This window comes from Chenopodium quinoa, unplaced genomic scaffold (genome assembly GCF_001683475.1).
Source record: "Chenopodium quinoa cultivar QQ74 unplaced genomic scaffold, ASM168347v1, whole genome shotgun sequence".
In the NCBI taxonomy this organism is placed as follows: Eukaryota; Viridiplantae; Streptophyta; class Magnoliopsida; order Caryophyllales; family Amaranthaceae; genus Chenopodium; species Chenopodium quinoa.
In genome coordinates this window covers 2,337,483-2,355,823 of record NW_018743122.1, presented here as the reverse complement: position 1 = coordinate 2,355,823, position 18,341 = coordinate 2,337,483, and the positions used below count along the sequence as shown (strand labels likewise).

The 18,341-nt window shown below is 35.2% G+C and overlaps 1 long non-coding RNA gene across 1 annotated transcript; it reads right to left on the bottom strand.

Moving 5' to 3' along the window:
* Positions 1-15,944: 15,944 nt before the first annotated feature.
* On the bottom strand, positions 15,945-17,899 carry LOC110731981. Its single transcript, XR_002513402.1, has 3 exons — positions 17,587-17,899; positions 17,362-17,482; positions 15,945-16,489 (listed from the first exon to the last, which is right to left on the bottom strand). It is a non-coding gene; the product is annotated as an uncharacterized LOC110731981 (long non-coding RNA).
* Positions 17,900-18,341: the final 442 nt, after the last annotated feature.

Below are 18,341 nucleotides of genomic sequence, written 5' to 3'. Positions count from 1 at the left end.
TTTTACTCAAAATGGCCTAAATATGGCCTATATGACTTCTACTTTGCCCATTTCCTACATTTCTTATCAAATGAACTATTTCTTTCTCATAACATGTCAATATTATCTATTTTTAGGTGTATAAGGTTAAAAATCACATCAAAATAGCATATTAACAAAAAAAATGGTCCAAATATGGCTATATGACTTCTATTTAGCCCATTTTCTACCTTTCTTATCAAATGAACTATTTCTTTTTCATAACAAGTCAATGTTACCTAGTTTTATGTGTCTAAGGCTTAAAATTGAATCAAAAGAACATTTGATTAAGTTTTAGGACTTATCTCATCAAGCTGTTGACTATCCGTACAATGAGCCACTATGTAAAGCATGAATCTCATCACATATAAAGCATAATCAAGTCCATTTTCTTATTGTGCGCAGTAGCATATGACGAACAAATCACATCAGTGAAACATGCTAAGCAAATTAGAAAATATTTACTAACATAGATTTTTAAGATAAACACAATATCGTGTAAATTACTATTGGTAACTTCCATGTTGGACCCTGAGGAGCACGATAATGTAGCTTCTTCATAACACTGTAGTAAACTACATTCAAATTTGATTAGTCGTCTAACTACTTAATTAGTTTGCAATAATCATCACTAGGTAGCTATATATATTTACTTTGGCAATATAGACTTCACGATCCACTTCTCCGATGATCGAGCTGAATCAAGGTGATAGATTGTGTTATTGGAATTACAAATCACCATGAGGCTCCAATGCTCCCTACATAAGTTCACGATAGAAAAAAAAAATATAGGAGTCAACATATAATGAGGCCAAACAATTCAATTTGACATGGTTAGACATACTCTTTATAACATGGGGTGAGTATGAACTTGTCTCCCGCACGCACTGATTCCCTGATACTCTGTTCAACATAATGCAACACGTCACGGGGGTTGCCTATGATTCTAGGATTGGATAACTGCTCAAGGCATAACCACCCAACTTTACAAGGAGAATTAGTTTCAGTTAAGTGCTCATGTAGTGCTCTGCGTACATGAACATTGAATAATTAATCAAATGAAGGATAATCACCAAAAAATTGAATAACTTGTGAAAAGTGTAGATTTTGTTGGCATTGAAGTACCTCATAAATGTTTGAATGAGGGAAATATTAAGCTTTACACCACGTAGAAATTCCTTTGCATCTTCTTTGCTAATTCATGCAACTGCATCCTCATCATAGTAGAACATTGCCTTAGGAAGTGCAACTTCCATGGGATCGACCAAATGACAAGCACGGTGTGAAGAAAGGTCAAATTAACAGAGAGCGATTAAAGAACAATGTCTTCAACAAGTGGAGTAGGTTGCATGGGTGAACCTCTCGAAGAGTGCAACTTCGACGCTTATTCACTCTTGGATCGTTGTTCACTCAGCTTCTTGTTAGGTTAATCAATGCTTTTAGACTTCTCCACCTCCTTCTCTTTGAAGTTTGGCTTCTATGCAAATTCTAAAACTTCATCGACCGAGTGAGTTATGAAAAAAAAAAGGCTCAAAATAATCCCAAAAAAAAAGTGCAGCTTCCGCCGAGGCCGGATCAGCCGAGGGAGCTGCCGCCGAGGCCGCTCCTGCCCAGGCAGCTGCTACCGTGACCAGAGTAGCCAAAGGAGCGGCAGCCAAGGCCGGAGCAGCCTAGGGAGCGGTAGCCGAGGCCGCCGCAGCCTCGACATCGGAGATGAGGGCCAGGGATGGCGGTTTTATTTTTAGAGGTGCAGTTAGAGAGTGCCTAACGGTTATTTGACACTAAAAAAAATGAAAATAAACAAATAATCTCGTTGATCAACCTCACCCACGCACGTGGCCAATCAATGAACTCAACCTCCTCTATCGGTACCAGTAGTGGGATTTCTTTGAACCCTGCAATCACCGAAGCGATCCCAACCAAGTAATGATGTGGTCCCGCCGTATCACCGGTCGTCGATTGCGCACTACCATACGCCAAGAAATTCAATTTTCCTCTATTTGCAAGCCTCGGGGATAGAAGTGCACACCGGGTGTCTTCCTACAATTGTAATAAAAGTAGTTATCAAAATAGGTCTTTTCCTACACCAATGATAATATAACGAAATTCATTACGCTAGAACTAAACAAATCACCTGAAATCTTGATATTCAAGCGATGTTGGATTATCAAGCTCCCTCGAGTCCGTATGTGTAGGAGTAGCAACCTGCAATAATTCATCAATCATGCCACCTGAGATCTAACATAACTTAATATTTTAAAGCTTTTAATACAATTGAAACTACTTTAGGTAGCACATATTATCCATGTATCTCATCTCCTCCATGCCTATCACCTTCTCTTTGTCCTTATGGGTGACTACATGAGTCATCCAAGCATTGAATTTACCTACTAACTTGTTGCGTACTTGTTCCTTAATTGATGCCACCATAGCATCCAACTCATTCGGTTAGTTAACACTTGCTCGAGGCTGGCCCGATTTTGTGTATTCTTGACCCATCACCTTTTGCCATCCTTGTAATGACCTTCCCGAACCTACTACTCGTCCTGGATGTTATGGCTTTCCCAAAGCCAAGGTTAAAGGGTCATTCTCCGCACTTGGGACCAATTTTCCCTAGACTAGTTCTTTAGTGTGCCCAAGCTGTAGCAAAAGGAAAAACGATGTCAATAATACAGTTAATGGTTTGTATAGTGATTTTGATGCAAAAGCTTCTTAAAATTCAACAGTTCATAGGTAATTTACAAGTTTATCTGTCATTTTTTTGGTTACCGGACCCTTAATGACCCATTTTCCGGTTTCCTTGTTAAACGTATGGAGAGAACAAAAGAAATCACCGGCATAAATCACCAAAGTAGTGACCGTGGAACTAAAGGGTTCTTTCGATGGCACTAGAAGAGATTTAGGGTATAAACCCTTTTCGATCCACTCAGGTCTCTTTTCAGCAAATGTCTTAGCCCCTATATGATGGGTGTACTCCTTCTGCATTGCATTTTTTGTATTTTGCTCTCGAAATTCCTACATAAAAACAAATGTTAGTATCAGTACTACAAAAAGAGTCAGGCTATTATTCAATTAGCATCAGATTTACCAAAACTTACAATGGCTTTCTTTTGACTTCTTTTAATATTAAAATTTTCCCAGTCATCTTTTGAGACGCTCCGCCACTTTTGCCATGGGAGAAGGTCATCCTCAACAGCTTTCTTCTTCATTGATTTCTTCTTCTTATAGATCCATCCATTAGTTAAGGTGGTCTTAAAGCCTCTGAATCTTTCCGCTAATAAAGATTCAAACACCCTTCTCTTCTCGGCATCATTAGGAATAGAAAACAGCTTCTACAAGCACAAATAAGAACCGATTATTAGTTTCCATTTACAAACAACCGTAAGGTGAAGGTTTCTTAAATTGTCTAAATGTGCTAACAAAATACTTACCCTTATATCATCCCAAAAGGTTTGAATCAATCCCAAAGGTATTTGCCGCATTAGAAGTGTAATGGTGCCAACATGATTAACATATTGTCGACGCCATTTTCCCGCGGGTTGGCCGTTGGTGTCATACTCAAAGACCATGGGACCGGTAGGTTTCTTAAAACTTATCGTTGGACCCCAACCCTTTCACTGAGCTGGTGCCATTACCCCCTCTCCACCACCTCTGTTGTTTTGATCCTGTCCTTGGCCATGATTTTAAGGAGTCGGGTTCTAACCAATAATCTCACATACTGTATTTTCAAAAGGCAGCGCACGTTAAGGTGAAATTTTAAATTCTTCAAGCCTACGCTCAAACTCATCTCGAGCTTGATCCTCTAGCTCACCCAAATCAACCTCCTTGTTCACATCATAAGGCTCATCCTCACCCTCGTCCTCACAGTCATCATCCTCAATGTTCTCTACACAATGAAGGTCATGATTGTCCACTATGAAATATAAGCCCCTGTAAAAAAACATAAAACGATATTAGTGTACAGTGAAGTATTAGTGCAAATGAATACTCTTATGAAATTTCAAATATCAAAAGTTAAATATAATGTATACGAGTTGTTAGAATGATTAAATGGTAGTTCATAGACATAACAAAGGACTTGGGTTAAGTAGAAGCTCATTTTAGCCATTTTCACCTACTTATGGTCCTATAACCTTGTATTTGCATGATAATGAGTACACTTAGGCAATTTCAAACTACAAACATGTTAAATACATTGAATATGAGTTCTTAGAATGATTAAATGTTAGTTTATATACAAAACAAAGGACTTGGATTAAGTAGAAGCTCATTTACGCCATTTTCACCTACTTATGGTCCTATAGCCTTGTATTTGCATGATAATGAGTACACTTAGGCAATTTCAAACTAAAAATATGTTAAATATAAGGTTAATTTCAAAATTACCACCCAAAAATGTAACCATTTTCAAACTAACCACCCGTTTAATTTTTTATTTTAAATTACCACCCCTTAAATTAAATAAGTGCTCAAATTACCACCCATTTCAAAAAACTGATGGATTTTCCGTCTGTAGGCCCCACCTAACACTTATTTAAACCATTTAGACTTATTTTTTCCCCGATTTTTCTCTTTAAAAACGCTCTCTATACTTTAATTCACATTTCCATCCCCAAATTCAACCAAATTTCAAAGAGAAAAAATGTGAATTGAAGTTAGGAGAGTGTTTTTAAAGAGAAAAATTGTGGAAAAAATAAGTCAAAAGGGTTAAAATAAGTGTTATGTGGGGACCACATACGAAAAATCCACCGAATTTTTAAAATGGGTGGTAATCTAAGCATTTATTTAATTTAAGGGGTGGTAATTTAAAATAAAAAATTTAATGGGTGGTTACTTCAAAAATGGTTACATTTTAAGGTGGTAATTTAAAAAATTTCCTAAATATAATGAATATGAGTTGTTGTAATGACTAAATGTTAGTTTACATACAAAACAAAGCACTTGGGTTAAGTAGAAGCTCATTTAAGCCATTTTTCCCCTACTTATGGTCCTATAACCTTGTATTTGCATGATAATGAGTACACCTAGGCAATTTCAAACCACAAACATGTTAGTTTAAATACAAAACAAAGGATTTGGGTCGAATACAAGCTCATTTATGTCATTTTCGCCTACTTATGCTCCTATATACATGATAACTAAACTATATTTGCAATGAAACCATTACTAACTTTTAATCATACTACCTCAATCTGAAATTCCTTCGTTGTGGTCTGATCGCATATAACCTGCTTCGTCGTCTATGTCATTTGGTACAACAGGTTTAGGAACAGTAAAAGGTGCAGAATCATCAAACACATCATATTCTTCCTAATCCTCAACATCTCCAATGCCTGGGATTCTTCTTTTGCCGGCTAGCACAATATACCATTTTAAATCGACTGGGTCAGTTACATAGAACACTTGCTTAGCTTGAGATGCAAGGATAAATGGTTCCACCTATCATTCAAGTGGCCAAGATCTACAACAATAAAGTCATCATATTTGACGTTACGCCTGATATTATCAACCCACTTATACATGAAAAGAGCAACCGTGAAGTTACAATAATCAAGCACCCATATTTCTTGAATTCGACCATAGTATGACAACTTTGCATTGACAGGTTAATTATCCTTAGCACTTGCAAACTCCCTTGATGATGCCACAAGCGTTACACCACTGTTTTGGGTGGAGGAAGATTTAAAATCCCGACCCTCATTCCAAAAAGTGTACCCATTGATGTCATATCCCTCAAATGAACGAACATCATCCCTAGGACCGTACGCAAGCCACCGTACTGTATCGATCAAATTAGTATCATCCAATCGACCCATTACTTGATCACGAAACCAATTGACAAACCTCTTATTATGCAACTGCATAAGTTCCCTTTCACCTTTCAATGGAAATTCGTCACGCAAACTAGCCATGTGCTCGTCTTAATATGGGTACACATCTGCGACATGGTGCAACACATACTAGTGGTAAAAAAAACATATCCATAACGGGCAAAAACAGCCAATCTGTAAGGGGCAACGACCATTACGTATGCGGTCGTTACGGATGGAAAATTTTATTTGTAACGGGCACTTGCCCGTTTCAAATAAGTAGTTATTCATAATGGGCAAAACAAGTGCCCGTTACGAATAACGGGGTTATTCGTAATGGACATTTGAAATGCCTGTTACAAATAACGAGGTTATTAGTAACGGACACCCAAATGTCCGTTACAAATAAACCCGTTATTTGTAACGGTCACCCAAATGTCCGTTACTAATAATCCCGTTATTTGTAATGGGCACTTGTTTTTCCCATTACGAATAAATGCTTATTTGTAACGGCCTAAAAGCTGCCCGTTACAAATAGTGTGTAATCCAATTAAAAAAAATATCCAGCAAATGCTAGATTGCTTGCACACCATGTAATCATGTAATGAGAGATGTTTATATTTTATACAAATAAAGTATAGAAATTAATATACATAAACTAATAACTAAAACTTAAGAGAACAGCTAAACTTAATCTTAAGTACACTTGTTTTCCCATTGTCCACCACCTGATTAGTTTCAGCATATTGCTTAGTATTGCCTTGTCTTCTTGGTAGCGCTTCCCTTTTTCCATCATGCCTGCCAAATCAATACCAAGACATCTAAGATTTAAGATCCGAAGAAAAGATTCATATAACCTGGTGTAGGGAATATTTCAAGCGTTAACCCCTAGCTTGAACCCCACTGTGATCATACACTAAAATACGGTGGCGTCCAAAAGGGAAGAAGATAGAGCAAAAGAGTCGCCAACAAGTTTTTTTTAGGAACTTGTAAACCGTTCACAGAGTGAAGGTTACACCCCTTAACGATCCAAGAGATCTTCAACTCCATAAGGTCTTGAACCAAATAGGGTTCGGGGATGAAAGTACAAATCCAACCTAAAAGAGATTAAACCTGCCTTAATAATAGGCCTCTACTTTATTCCGATCGTATTCATGTGCGCTTTCTGACTAACATACAATCAATAGGATTAACACTAAACCTGTTTATCTATGTTGGTTGAATATTAATGCACAAATAAAATTATTATTGGTAATCACTAGAATTATAATAAAATTAACCCTGAACAAGATTATTAATTATCTTATTAAGCATGATTACAAATACAAATTCTCTTTAAACATGCATAAAAGGTGAGATCAAGCAATAACAATAAAATATAATCAAGCAGCATAATAATCATAAAAAATTATTATAATCAATAATCATGTTAAAGCATAATAATTATAGCAAGATCCTAGGCATAATACTAACAAGATTAATAACAAAACATAGCATGTCACTAAACATAAAAAATCAAAGCTTTAACCCTAACATGATACTAACATGAATATTAGGAAAGAAAATAGGAAACATCACAGAAATCATAATAAGCATATTTGATATTATAACTTTTACCCTAAACATGATATTAGGAATCATTGTTGTCATTCAAAATATCAAATTAAGGAAAGCATCCTAACATGATACTAGGAATCGTAATAACAACCTAAACATGATTTCTAAGAACTATAAAATCAATAAATCAATTAAAGCACTTACTTGAATGCCTCGTATCTCTTTCTAATAACAAAACACACGCGTTAGTAACTTCAAGGAAATTAATAAATAAACAATTAAATTAAAAAATTGAAAGAGAGATTTAGGACCAAACCCTGAGAAATTAAAACCTTTCACGTCTAGGGCGAAGCCAACTTCGAATATGGCTAGGTATGTCTAGTGTATGAGGAATTTTGTTTGTAAAAAAGCTAGGCTTAGAAAGAGAGAGAGAATCAAGAATTTCTTGATGAGAGTTGGTGAGAATTGGTGATATTTTATGATTGAAAACATAATTTTAAGAGGCTATTTATAAAGAAAATCAGCCAAAAAGATAGAAAAAACGAATCAGAGTTTCGACGAGAATAAAACTCGATCGCAGCATCAAACACGCGCGTGGCACCAAACGCTGGACTCTAGCGCCAGACGCCAGGATAGGAGCTAGACGCTACACTTTGGCATGACTAGTCCTTTGTGATGTAGCTACTCGAAAGCTGTTTCATAACTCATACCAAGTGGAGTGAACACTCTTTTTGACCTTTGGATTCGCGATTTAGAGGCGTTCGTAGCATGTACCTCATTAATGGGAGAGGAAGAAGAAGGATGGTCGTTCTTCTTTGCTCTCGCACTATTATCTTTCAGAAGGTCATCTTCAATGTCAATGTCTATATTATACACAGCCTTGAAAGTATTCTAATTGTGTTGATATTTTAAGTTATTTGAATACTTCCCTTGGAGATTCTTGATAAACATCCTCACATATTCTTTTTCGGTAGGAACCTTAACCATATTAGCAGAAGTTTCCCTCCATTTGTTGAAGAAAGAAGTGAACCCTTCGTTTTCTTTTTGTTTTAACATCTCAAGTTGTCTGTGGTCTGTCTCGTCTTGAATGTTGCACTTATATCTATCTATGAAAGCGTTTGTTATCGATTCCCAAGAAGAGGTTTTTTCTTTGTCAAGGGAAAAGAGTCATTGTTGACAAACGGTCTCAAGAGATAAAGAAAACAAAGAATGAAAGACTTTCTTATCAATCCTCTTAATATTCATTATAGTTTCAAAAGCTCTTAGATGAAAATAAGGGTTATCGGTTGCCTTGAATTTTGGGATGTCGTTGGCATTGAACTTATGCGGAAGAAGTTCTTTATCCACCAAGACCCCTTGTGAACTAATGCCCTGAAATTTATAGTCACTAGATAGCTTGCTCAAGCTTTCTTGCATGAGATTTATTTGTTGTTGCTTCACAGGGTCATCAATTTTGAGGGTTAAAGCCTTTAACACCTCAGTCATGTCAGTCAATTGACTCCTAAGTTCATTAACTTCCTCTTGAGTTGCCATTATCTTTTTAGTCTTCTTCTTTTGACGAATCGGTTTATCAAAAAGTAAGACTTGAATAAAGAGGTTATCCTTGATTAATCGTCCTTCTCTCCTCGACCAAGTACTGTGGAAAAGGAATTTGGGGATATTCATTGTTAATTGTTTGACACAAACTCTATTCAACATGCAAGAGATATAAGAAGGTGGAAAGATGAGGGTGATGATATGGAGAAAGCATATGGATGGGGAGATGTGGGAAATTAGGAATAGAATGTACCCCCAACTCGAACAACAACAAAAAATCGACTCATGCATGAACCTAAGACATGGTCATGGTGATATATATACTTAAAGTGTGTGATAAGACTAGTGTGTGAGTGTAGGTGACATGTTGGGACTCTTGTGTAAGACCATGGGACTTAGTGCCTAAACTCAATTAATGACTTGACAAGGTATTATTAATAGTAAATTTAACTGAATTAATTAGCAAACTGGTTAATTAGACACTAGGTGATGACTCGATCAATAATCCGAACTGTCGTCAAAATGACAGGACTGGCGTCGCACTGTGTAGTGTAGCGCCAGACGACAGAGTTGTCGCCAGGCGCCACACTCCAAAGAGTGGCGCAACAATTCAGACTTTGGCGCCAATGCTGGAGCTTCAATCTGAGATTGTTTTCAGTGTTATTAATCAACAGGGGTATGTCTAAAGTCGTACTAGGTCAATTCTGATTAAAAAATTAGACTTTATTTACCCAAATTAATTAATTAATTAGGCAAAGTTCTTTTAGTCATTAATTTATTTAATCTCAACACAAGTCAAACAAACGGTTAAGAAAAACATAGTATATGCACAACAAATAATGCACAATTAGTCAAGTAGACACAATATGATGCAATGAGTTTGCAACCTAACTATAGCTCTAGTTCTCTAAAGTTCGGGATATGGTTTAGTCATAGAGGGTCCATGGTTAATTGTCCGGATGCACCGCGCGGAAGCCTAACCGTGAAGGGTTGGCGCGAGTGGATGGGACACCGCGAGTTTTAGAAAAAACTTGCTTCCATGGTTTGGTGAATTCAACATTCTCGGATGTACCCTTTGTTGCTCAGAGCATTCAATCAGGTAGATGGAGCATGAATTCCCAGAGGGTTATGTCCATATGTAGAACAAATATGGGTTTTAGAAAAGTGAGAAAAACTCAATCAGGAAATAGGATCGAGCAAACAATGCGAAAAACTGGTCGAAATTAGAACGCATATTTCTGGCTCGGTATTGGAAGAATCTGGCGCCAGCAAACAGAGATTGGCGCTACAGTTAAATGTCTGGCGCTAATACTCTGGTCACTGACGCTAATTCCTACATGCCTCATCAGCTTTCTGTGCTCGATAAAATTTTCCAGTTTCGCGCAGTGTTATTTCGATCCTACTTGTGAAAAATATTTCTCAAATTTACTACGTGTAAAATCCTATGTTTTAACTCATTACGGATGGTCTTTTCAATGAGATCTTTTTTATGCATATGACAATAATGTTAATCAAAATTACGCACATGAAATACTTAGAATGTTTCGAGTCTCATCCACTCATTCTAAATCATTGCCGAAACAAATTCAGGAATTAAAATAGAAATCCTCCCCAGTGGAGTCGCCAAAAACTGTAGGAAATATTTCAAGCGTTAACCCCTAGCTTGAACCCAACTGTGATCATACACTAAAGTACGGTGGCGTCCAAAAGGGAAAAAGATAGAGCAAAAGAGTCGCCAACAAGTTTTTTTTAGAAACTTGTAAACCGTTCACAGAGTGAAGGTTACACCCCTTAATGATCTAAGAGATCGTCAACTCCATAAGGTCTTGAACCAAATAGGATTCGGGGATGAAGGTACAAATCCAACCTAAAAGAGATTAAACCTGCCCTAATAATAGGCCTCTACTTTATTCTGATCGTATTCATGTGCGCTTTCTGACAAACATCAATAGGATTAACACTAAACTTGTTTATCTATGTTGGTTGAATATTAATGCACAAATAAAATTATTATTGGTGATCACTAGAATTATAATCAAATTAACCCTGAACAAGATTACTAATTATCTTATTAAGCATAATGGTTCGAAATTGATTCTAAAAGAACCTATTTCACCATTTAAAAATACAAATTCTCTTTAAACATGCATAAAAGGTGTGATCAAGCAATAACAATAAAATATAATCAAGCAGCATAAAAATCATCAAAAATTATTATAATCAATAATCATGTTAAAGCATAATAATAATAGCAAGATCCTAGGAATAATACTAACAAGATTGATAACAAAACCTAGCATGTCAGTAAACATAAAAAATCAAAGCCTTAACCCTAACATGATACTAACATGAATATTAGAAAAGAAAATAGGAAATATCACAGATATCATAATAAGCATATTTGATATTATAACTTTTACCCTAAACATGATATTAGGAATCATTGTTGTCATTCAAAACATCAAATTAAGGAAAGCATCCTAACATGATACTAGGAATCATAATAACAACCTAAACATGATTTCTAAGAACTATAAAATCAATAAATCAATTAAAGCACTTACTTGGATGACTCGTATCTCTTTCTAATAACAAAATACACGCGTTATTAACTTCAAGGAAATTAATAAACAAACAATTAAATTAAATAATTGAAAGAGAGATTTGGAACCAAACCCTGAGAAATCAAAACCTTTCACGTCTAGGGCGAAGCCAACTTCGAATATGGATAGGTGTGTCTAGTGTATGAGGAATTTTGTTTGTAAAAAAGCTAGGCTTAGAAAGAGAGAGAGAATCAAGAATTTCTTGATGAGAGTTGGTGAGAATTGGTGATATTTTATGATTGAAAACAGAATTTTAAGAGGCTATTTATAAAGAAAATCAGCGAAAAAGATAGAAAAAACGAATCAGAGTTTCGACGAGAATAAAACTCGATTGCAGCATCAAACAGCGCGTGGCGCCAAACGCTGGACTCTAGCGCAAGACGCCAGGATTGGCGCCAGACGCTGGAAAACAGTTTTTGCGGATTTTGTTTTTATCATATCTTTTGATCCAGAAGTTCAAATAAGTCATATAATATGTCGTTGGAAAGCTCTTGAAGTCTACTTTCCAACCCAATTAGAATCAGATAAAAATCTTTTGTAGATAAAAAGATATGGACGCAATAGAGGAAGGGTATCAGTTTTGGATAGAGTTTCATGTCTCATTCATATCTTTTTCGTTATAACTCGGATTTAATATCATAATGTATCATTGGAAAGATAATTTCAAGATCTATCCAACCATATAAGATTTGGATAAATATTATGAGGCACGAAAATAAAATCTGAATATATTCCACTTCGTACAAAACAAGGATTCCCAAAAGGAGTAGTTTTATTCAATTTCAAACTCTTTAAAACATAATAATCAATTCTAACTCCATTAGGATTTAAGAGAACTTTCTAGAGTATTCTAAAAGACTATAATCAATCCTAATAGCTTTAGGAATGATATTTAATAATAGGCCCTCCTCTAGATCATTGGGCCGCATATAAAAACCAAATCGGGCCCAATTTAATATTTTGGTCATAACTTCCTCATTATTCATCGGAATTGGGCTTATAATATATCGTTGGAAAGGTCTTTTCAAACCCCATCCAACTACACCATTATTGGACCCTTATCATGGACCAAACTAAAATGGAATGCACGTTTTTCATAAATAAGGTAAGAAAAGAAATATTTTCAAAAACAGAAAGAAGAGATATTTTAATAAAAACATCCTCATCACTAGAATTTTCACACTTTCGCTTTATTCGATAATCAAATGACGTAAAAGGTATTCATCACTGAGTTTGGTTTTGGGGAGACACAAATGGGTGTCTACACCTGGCATGACACATAAACCCTAGAAAGTGCCTCAAACATCAATTGAAGTAGGGCCATTTGATAGGTGCAAATTCCTACTGCCTAACCGGAAACAATACGAGGACTAACACCATTTTACACATATATTGCTGATAGCACATATATGGTCGAAGCATAGCATGCTGGGCTTCAGACACAAACTTGGAATAGTGCCGAGGATTTAGAACCATGGCAAATTCGTCAATGCATTCAACACTAAGATCTGAAGGCAAAGAGAAAACAAAATCTCTCTGTCATTAAAATTGGGAGGCATATCAATACCAACCTCGTTAATTTTATGAAACCATCGTACCACAACCATCCTGTTTCCTTTCACATCTTCATACATATCATCCAAGTAGGCTAAAAGTCTTTAGTTCTTGTCAGCCAATACACAAACAAACTGATTAACCTATTAATAAAGATTATAGAATAATGTTAAACTTTGCAGAATCGCACAATATTTCAGATGAATACAAACAAGAATGTGAAATATCCAAGCAGATAACATAAATAAATCTCACCATGACAGCTTTCACTCCATTACGATGGAAAGCTTTATAGTGCTTTCTCTTCTTTTTGCATATCCATTGGGAAACTAACCATTGTAACTCTTTGATATGATGACCTAGATTCTTTAGTTGGATGGCCTTGACAATAAATATATATATTAGAATATAAACCCTAGTAAAAATTCAAACATTAAACCACTTACGACATCATAAGTAACTAAAAAGTCTCAAGATAGGTACCTTAATTGTTTCTATATCTAAAACATCAGGTTCACTTCCATCAGAAGACCAACCACTTAATTGGGGAGTGACAGAAGTTTGTGATTCTGTAATCAATCGTCAGATAAATTACAATTAACATTGATTTGAATAAGACAACATTCACAATAGTTAAAAGAGAAGAGAAAACATCACACCAAACCAAATAAAGCCACTCTATCCTAACAAGTGATTACTGAAACACAACATTCATCTGAGAGCTACATACCAAAAACAAGAGGCTATAATTAGCAGCAAAATACACAAATGCAGTTTTGATGTAGGAGGAGAGGCAGGAAGAAAAAAAAAAACATTTAGATCATAACCTATAAATGATGAGGGCATGAGGATGCCAATGCTCTCAACCAGCTCTTAATCCTGCAGCCCAGATCATAATAAGCTATTATTAAGCGCAAGTCAAGGGCTTACATAATAAGGAAGCAACTTTTAAATAACACCTTAAAACGGCAACACAAAAGATAATGGAAACATTCAAGGAGGGAATTACTGAACAAATTGAAGATAACACATAAAACCATCCTTAAATCTGTAATAACTTAACTGCAATACCAGATCACAAACAAAAAGAACTTGAACCTCCTAAAAAATAGCTCTAAACTTCAAAACAAATATTAACAGGATTTCCAATTCAATCAACTCGATAAGCAATCATACAACTAATAAAAACAACAGGATTTTTAATCAATTAACTCAATATTTGCTAAGCCAATTAAAAGAATAGAACCAACAGGAATCCACATCAATCAAGCCGAGATAAACTATCCCAATATAAAAGAATAGAATCAATAAGTTTTCAATGAAAATAACTTGAGAGTGCAACCATTCAAAAGAATAAACCACCAGGAATCATAAAAACTGAACTCAATAAGCAATCAACAAATTCATAAAAATAAAATATTAAGATAAAAAAAACCGACAAGATTATAATCTAACAATCTAAAAAAAAATCAAAAACACCATAATCACATATACCCACCAACAAACATATAACCATTTAAACAATGAAAATAATACTTTGTATAGTATATCACAAAAATAATAACAGATCAATTGAAATAATTATCGCATATAATTCAATTCAATTCTAATAAACGCTCCTGACAAACATTTTAACTATAAGATCTGATACCTCATCCCCCAAATCTATCTATTCCTTAAAAAAAATTACTCCTAATTCTTAATTCTTAAACATTCTCTGAGGAAAATGTAATACTTCATTTTTTTTTTTTGAGGCAATACTTCATATTAATTTGTTGAAAATAAAAAGGGAAATCTTAGAGATAAGATAAGGGCCAAAAAAATAAAGGATTCAATACCTCAGCATAAAAAATTCAACACGGAAATCCCTTTATTCAGCTCACCTCTCTAGTCTAAAATCAAGGCAAAAGATTCAATCTTTAGCAAATTTACTCTGCATTTTTAGGGGAAATAAAATATTAATAAGCATCTTCAAAAGACATGTATTAGGACCCTTGTAAACTTCGTTAAAAGGTTTTCATTATACTGCTTCGCATAACCTACAATTATTCCCTTTAAGTCTAATATAGCAGTGCTTCACAAAAAAAAAAGTCCAATATAGCAGTAAACATTAATGCAAAAACGAGTGTACCTTAGATACTTAAAGGTGTTAGAAAGATTTTTCATTTAAAATATCAACACTATTATATGTTGTTCAAAAAATTAGTGTAATAAAACTGCACTGTCTACTATTAGTTCCTCATACATAGTTAAACTATTTTATAATGGCCTCTCTGTCAATTTGTTTACATGAAGCCCATCTCTAATCAGGTTCTGTTTTTCAAGTGATTATTTAAGGTCTATATTCATGGGGCCATGGCTGAGATGCAAAGAAAAGGTTTTCGGCCACTGGAGAGGGAGAATAGCTATAATGTCTTTCTCAACGACATCTACCACGATAGACAAACATGAATTTTAATATTATACTAAAATTTGCAGACATTAAAAAAATGCCCATTAGAAGATTCAATATGTTAATATGCTTCTCTGTCCATTGTCCAAAAATTTATATGCCTCTCTCCCCACCATATATATTTACAGTCTATTTCACTTCTCAAAACCTTTTAATCAAGGATTTCTCAACTTTCATATAGATTGTTATAAAGAGCTTTATGTTAGTGTCAACATCATCAAGTTATTAAGGAACTATTGAGGTAGACAGTCTATATGCCCTTGTTGATATTAGGACACTAGCCGTGATATTTTCCTTCCTTACTAATTCTTAAAAGTCAGACGCACATAAGCATGCAAAATTCAATTGAATTTCGTTCATCTTTTCTCCCAAAATTTTAAGTTTTCGATGATTAATTTAAAAGTTTAAGAATAATAAACATTCAAATAAGTTATATGAGCTCACTTAGATTCAGTAGGATCACTCCAAGAGAAAATCAGAACTGTTCAAACAAGGCTGTCAAGATATACTTCATAATTATGATAGAACAAAAGCTGGAATTTTGATAAGAAATCTTTACTTTAGAAAATTTTTTGGAGTCTATTAATTTGTACTGAGAAAACACTGCTTATTCAGAATATAGGCTTCAGTTTGTCAAGACCTCCAGTTGAGACAAAAGAATCTCTTTCAGTAGCTGAAGGAGACTGCTCCCGTTTATGCTCTGCCTGTGCAGCAACTTTTGCATCATCTTCTTTCAGTCTAATCCTTGCAGCATGGCGATTAGGGCACGAGGATCCTCCCCCTTGGTCCCAAGAATCCCAACTGCACCAAGGAGGTCATCCAAAGCGCTGAAATGGGAATCATGACCACCAGTAACATCCCTCATATACAACCGATAACCAGCATTCTCCCTTTCTAAGGCAACTTTGTCTAAAGTATCTTCTTCATCCCGCAAGATCAAAAACCCATAAGTGAGTAGACTGGCATAAATGCAAAATATGTTATTTTTGAAATTGTCCAGCAATGATCTTGTAAGAGCCACAATTCAACAATCTCTTTTGAAAAGCAGCCAAAAATAGAAACAACAATATAAAAACCCCCAAGAAGATTAACTACATTCAATAGAATTAAACTCTATAATTTCCTACCACCACTGAGCTAAGAAATTAATCAATAGCATGAGGAAAATGAAACAGCCTGCAATTATAGTTCCTTACTGCCTCAAATTCCAATCGAAATAGGGGCAAATGATCGGTGCAAATTCCAACTATCAACAGCTTGAGGGAACTAAAAAAGGCTGCAATTATAGGATAGTTCCTAACTGCCTCAAACTTTAATTGAAGTAGGGGCAAATGATCGGTGCAAATTCCTACTGCCTAACCAGAAACAATACGAGGACTGACACCATTTTACACACTATCGCACCCCTAAACACTCAGCAAAAGGACCTAATAACTTATTCTACGTTGACAGGAACAAATATTAACAATTTTATCAGTCCTAAAACATACAACATATCAATAACTACAAATCAACATCTACAAGAGAAACTGCATTGTCATAAAAACAATCAAAAGACATAATCAATCATTCAATACAAAATTCTAAACAATTCATCTCACATTAATTAAACTATAAAACTAGCAGGAAAATCTGAAACACAAACAGTTTAAAATGTGAAAAAGCTCCAACAAGAACAGTAGTAAACAAACGATCCCTAATAACAGGTTTATGCCTCAGTGATATTCTAACTGCACTCAGAAATCAAAATAAATATATAAAATAACCAAAATTAAAATCAACAAAAACCCAGAAAAAATCATAAAAATTAGATGAAAAAAGAGGGAATTACTGAGAACAAGATCTCTAAAACGCTTGTGAAGAGGAAATCGCACCAAGTAATAGCGCAATTTAAATTCTTCTGCAAAATTGAGCTCGGATCCCTAATCGGCTAATCCTTCTTCCCTTCTCACCTAATCAACTCCAAACAATAAAAAAAAATCTAAATGAAATCGCAAAAGCTCAAAAAATAAATAAGAACTAAATCAAAACAAAAATCGAAAAAAGGTGAAATTACCAAAAACGGCTACGCACCATTAGCAAAGCTCTCTAATGAGAACTTCGTGGAGTTTGGTGTAGAACTGTACACAAGAGAGCGGCGATTTGACTTCAATACTTAGGGGTTAGCAGAACAAGAGATAATTAGGCGGTGAAATTGGAGGTGAAAATGAAGGGAGGTTCACCAATGGCTGTAGGAGAGAGAAAATGGAGGTAAGGAGAGTAAAGTTAGGGTAAATTCGCCATTGAAGGAGGAAGAGAGAAAGAGAGAGAAAATTATTTGTATCGGACAACTAGTGTCCGTTACAAATAATGCACTTTTTTTTGTAACGGGCATTATTTTGCTTGTTACTAATAATATTTTCTGTACCATTAGGCTGTTTTATTGTAACGGACCGTTACTTTGCCCGTTACAAATAGGCTCATTGTAACTGGAAAATTACTGCCCGTCACAAATAGGGTGTTACAAATGACATTTTTTCAACTAGTGAAATAAAGGTGTGCTTGTACGAACTTATCTCGGTCAGGTGACATTCGTTTCGACCTAATTGTGCCATGACCATCAAGTCTCCCTTCATGTCTAGAAGTAGTGTAGACAACCATTTGTGTCTCCCCAAAACCAAACCCGGTGATGAGTACCTTTCACGTCGAATCATAATCGAATGATGTGAAAGTGTGGAAAGTCTAGTGTTGCGGATAGTTTTAATTTCTTTTCTTTTCTCTCTATTTTTGAAAACCTATTTTAAGAAAACAGTCAATCCAGTTTTGCTGGTC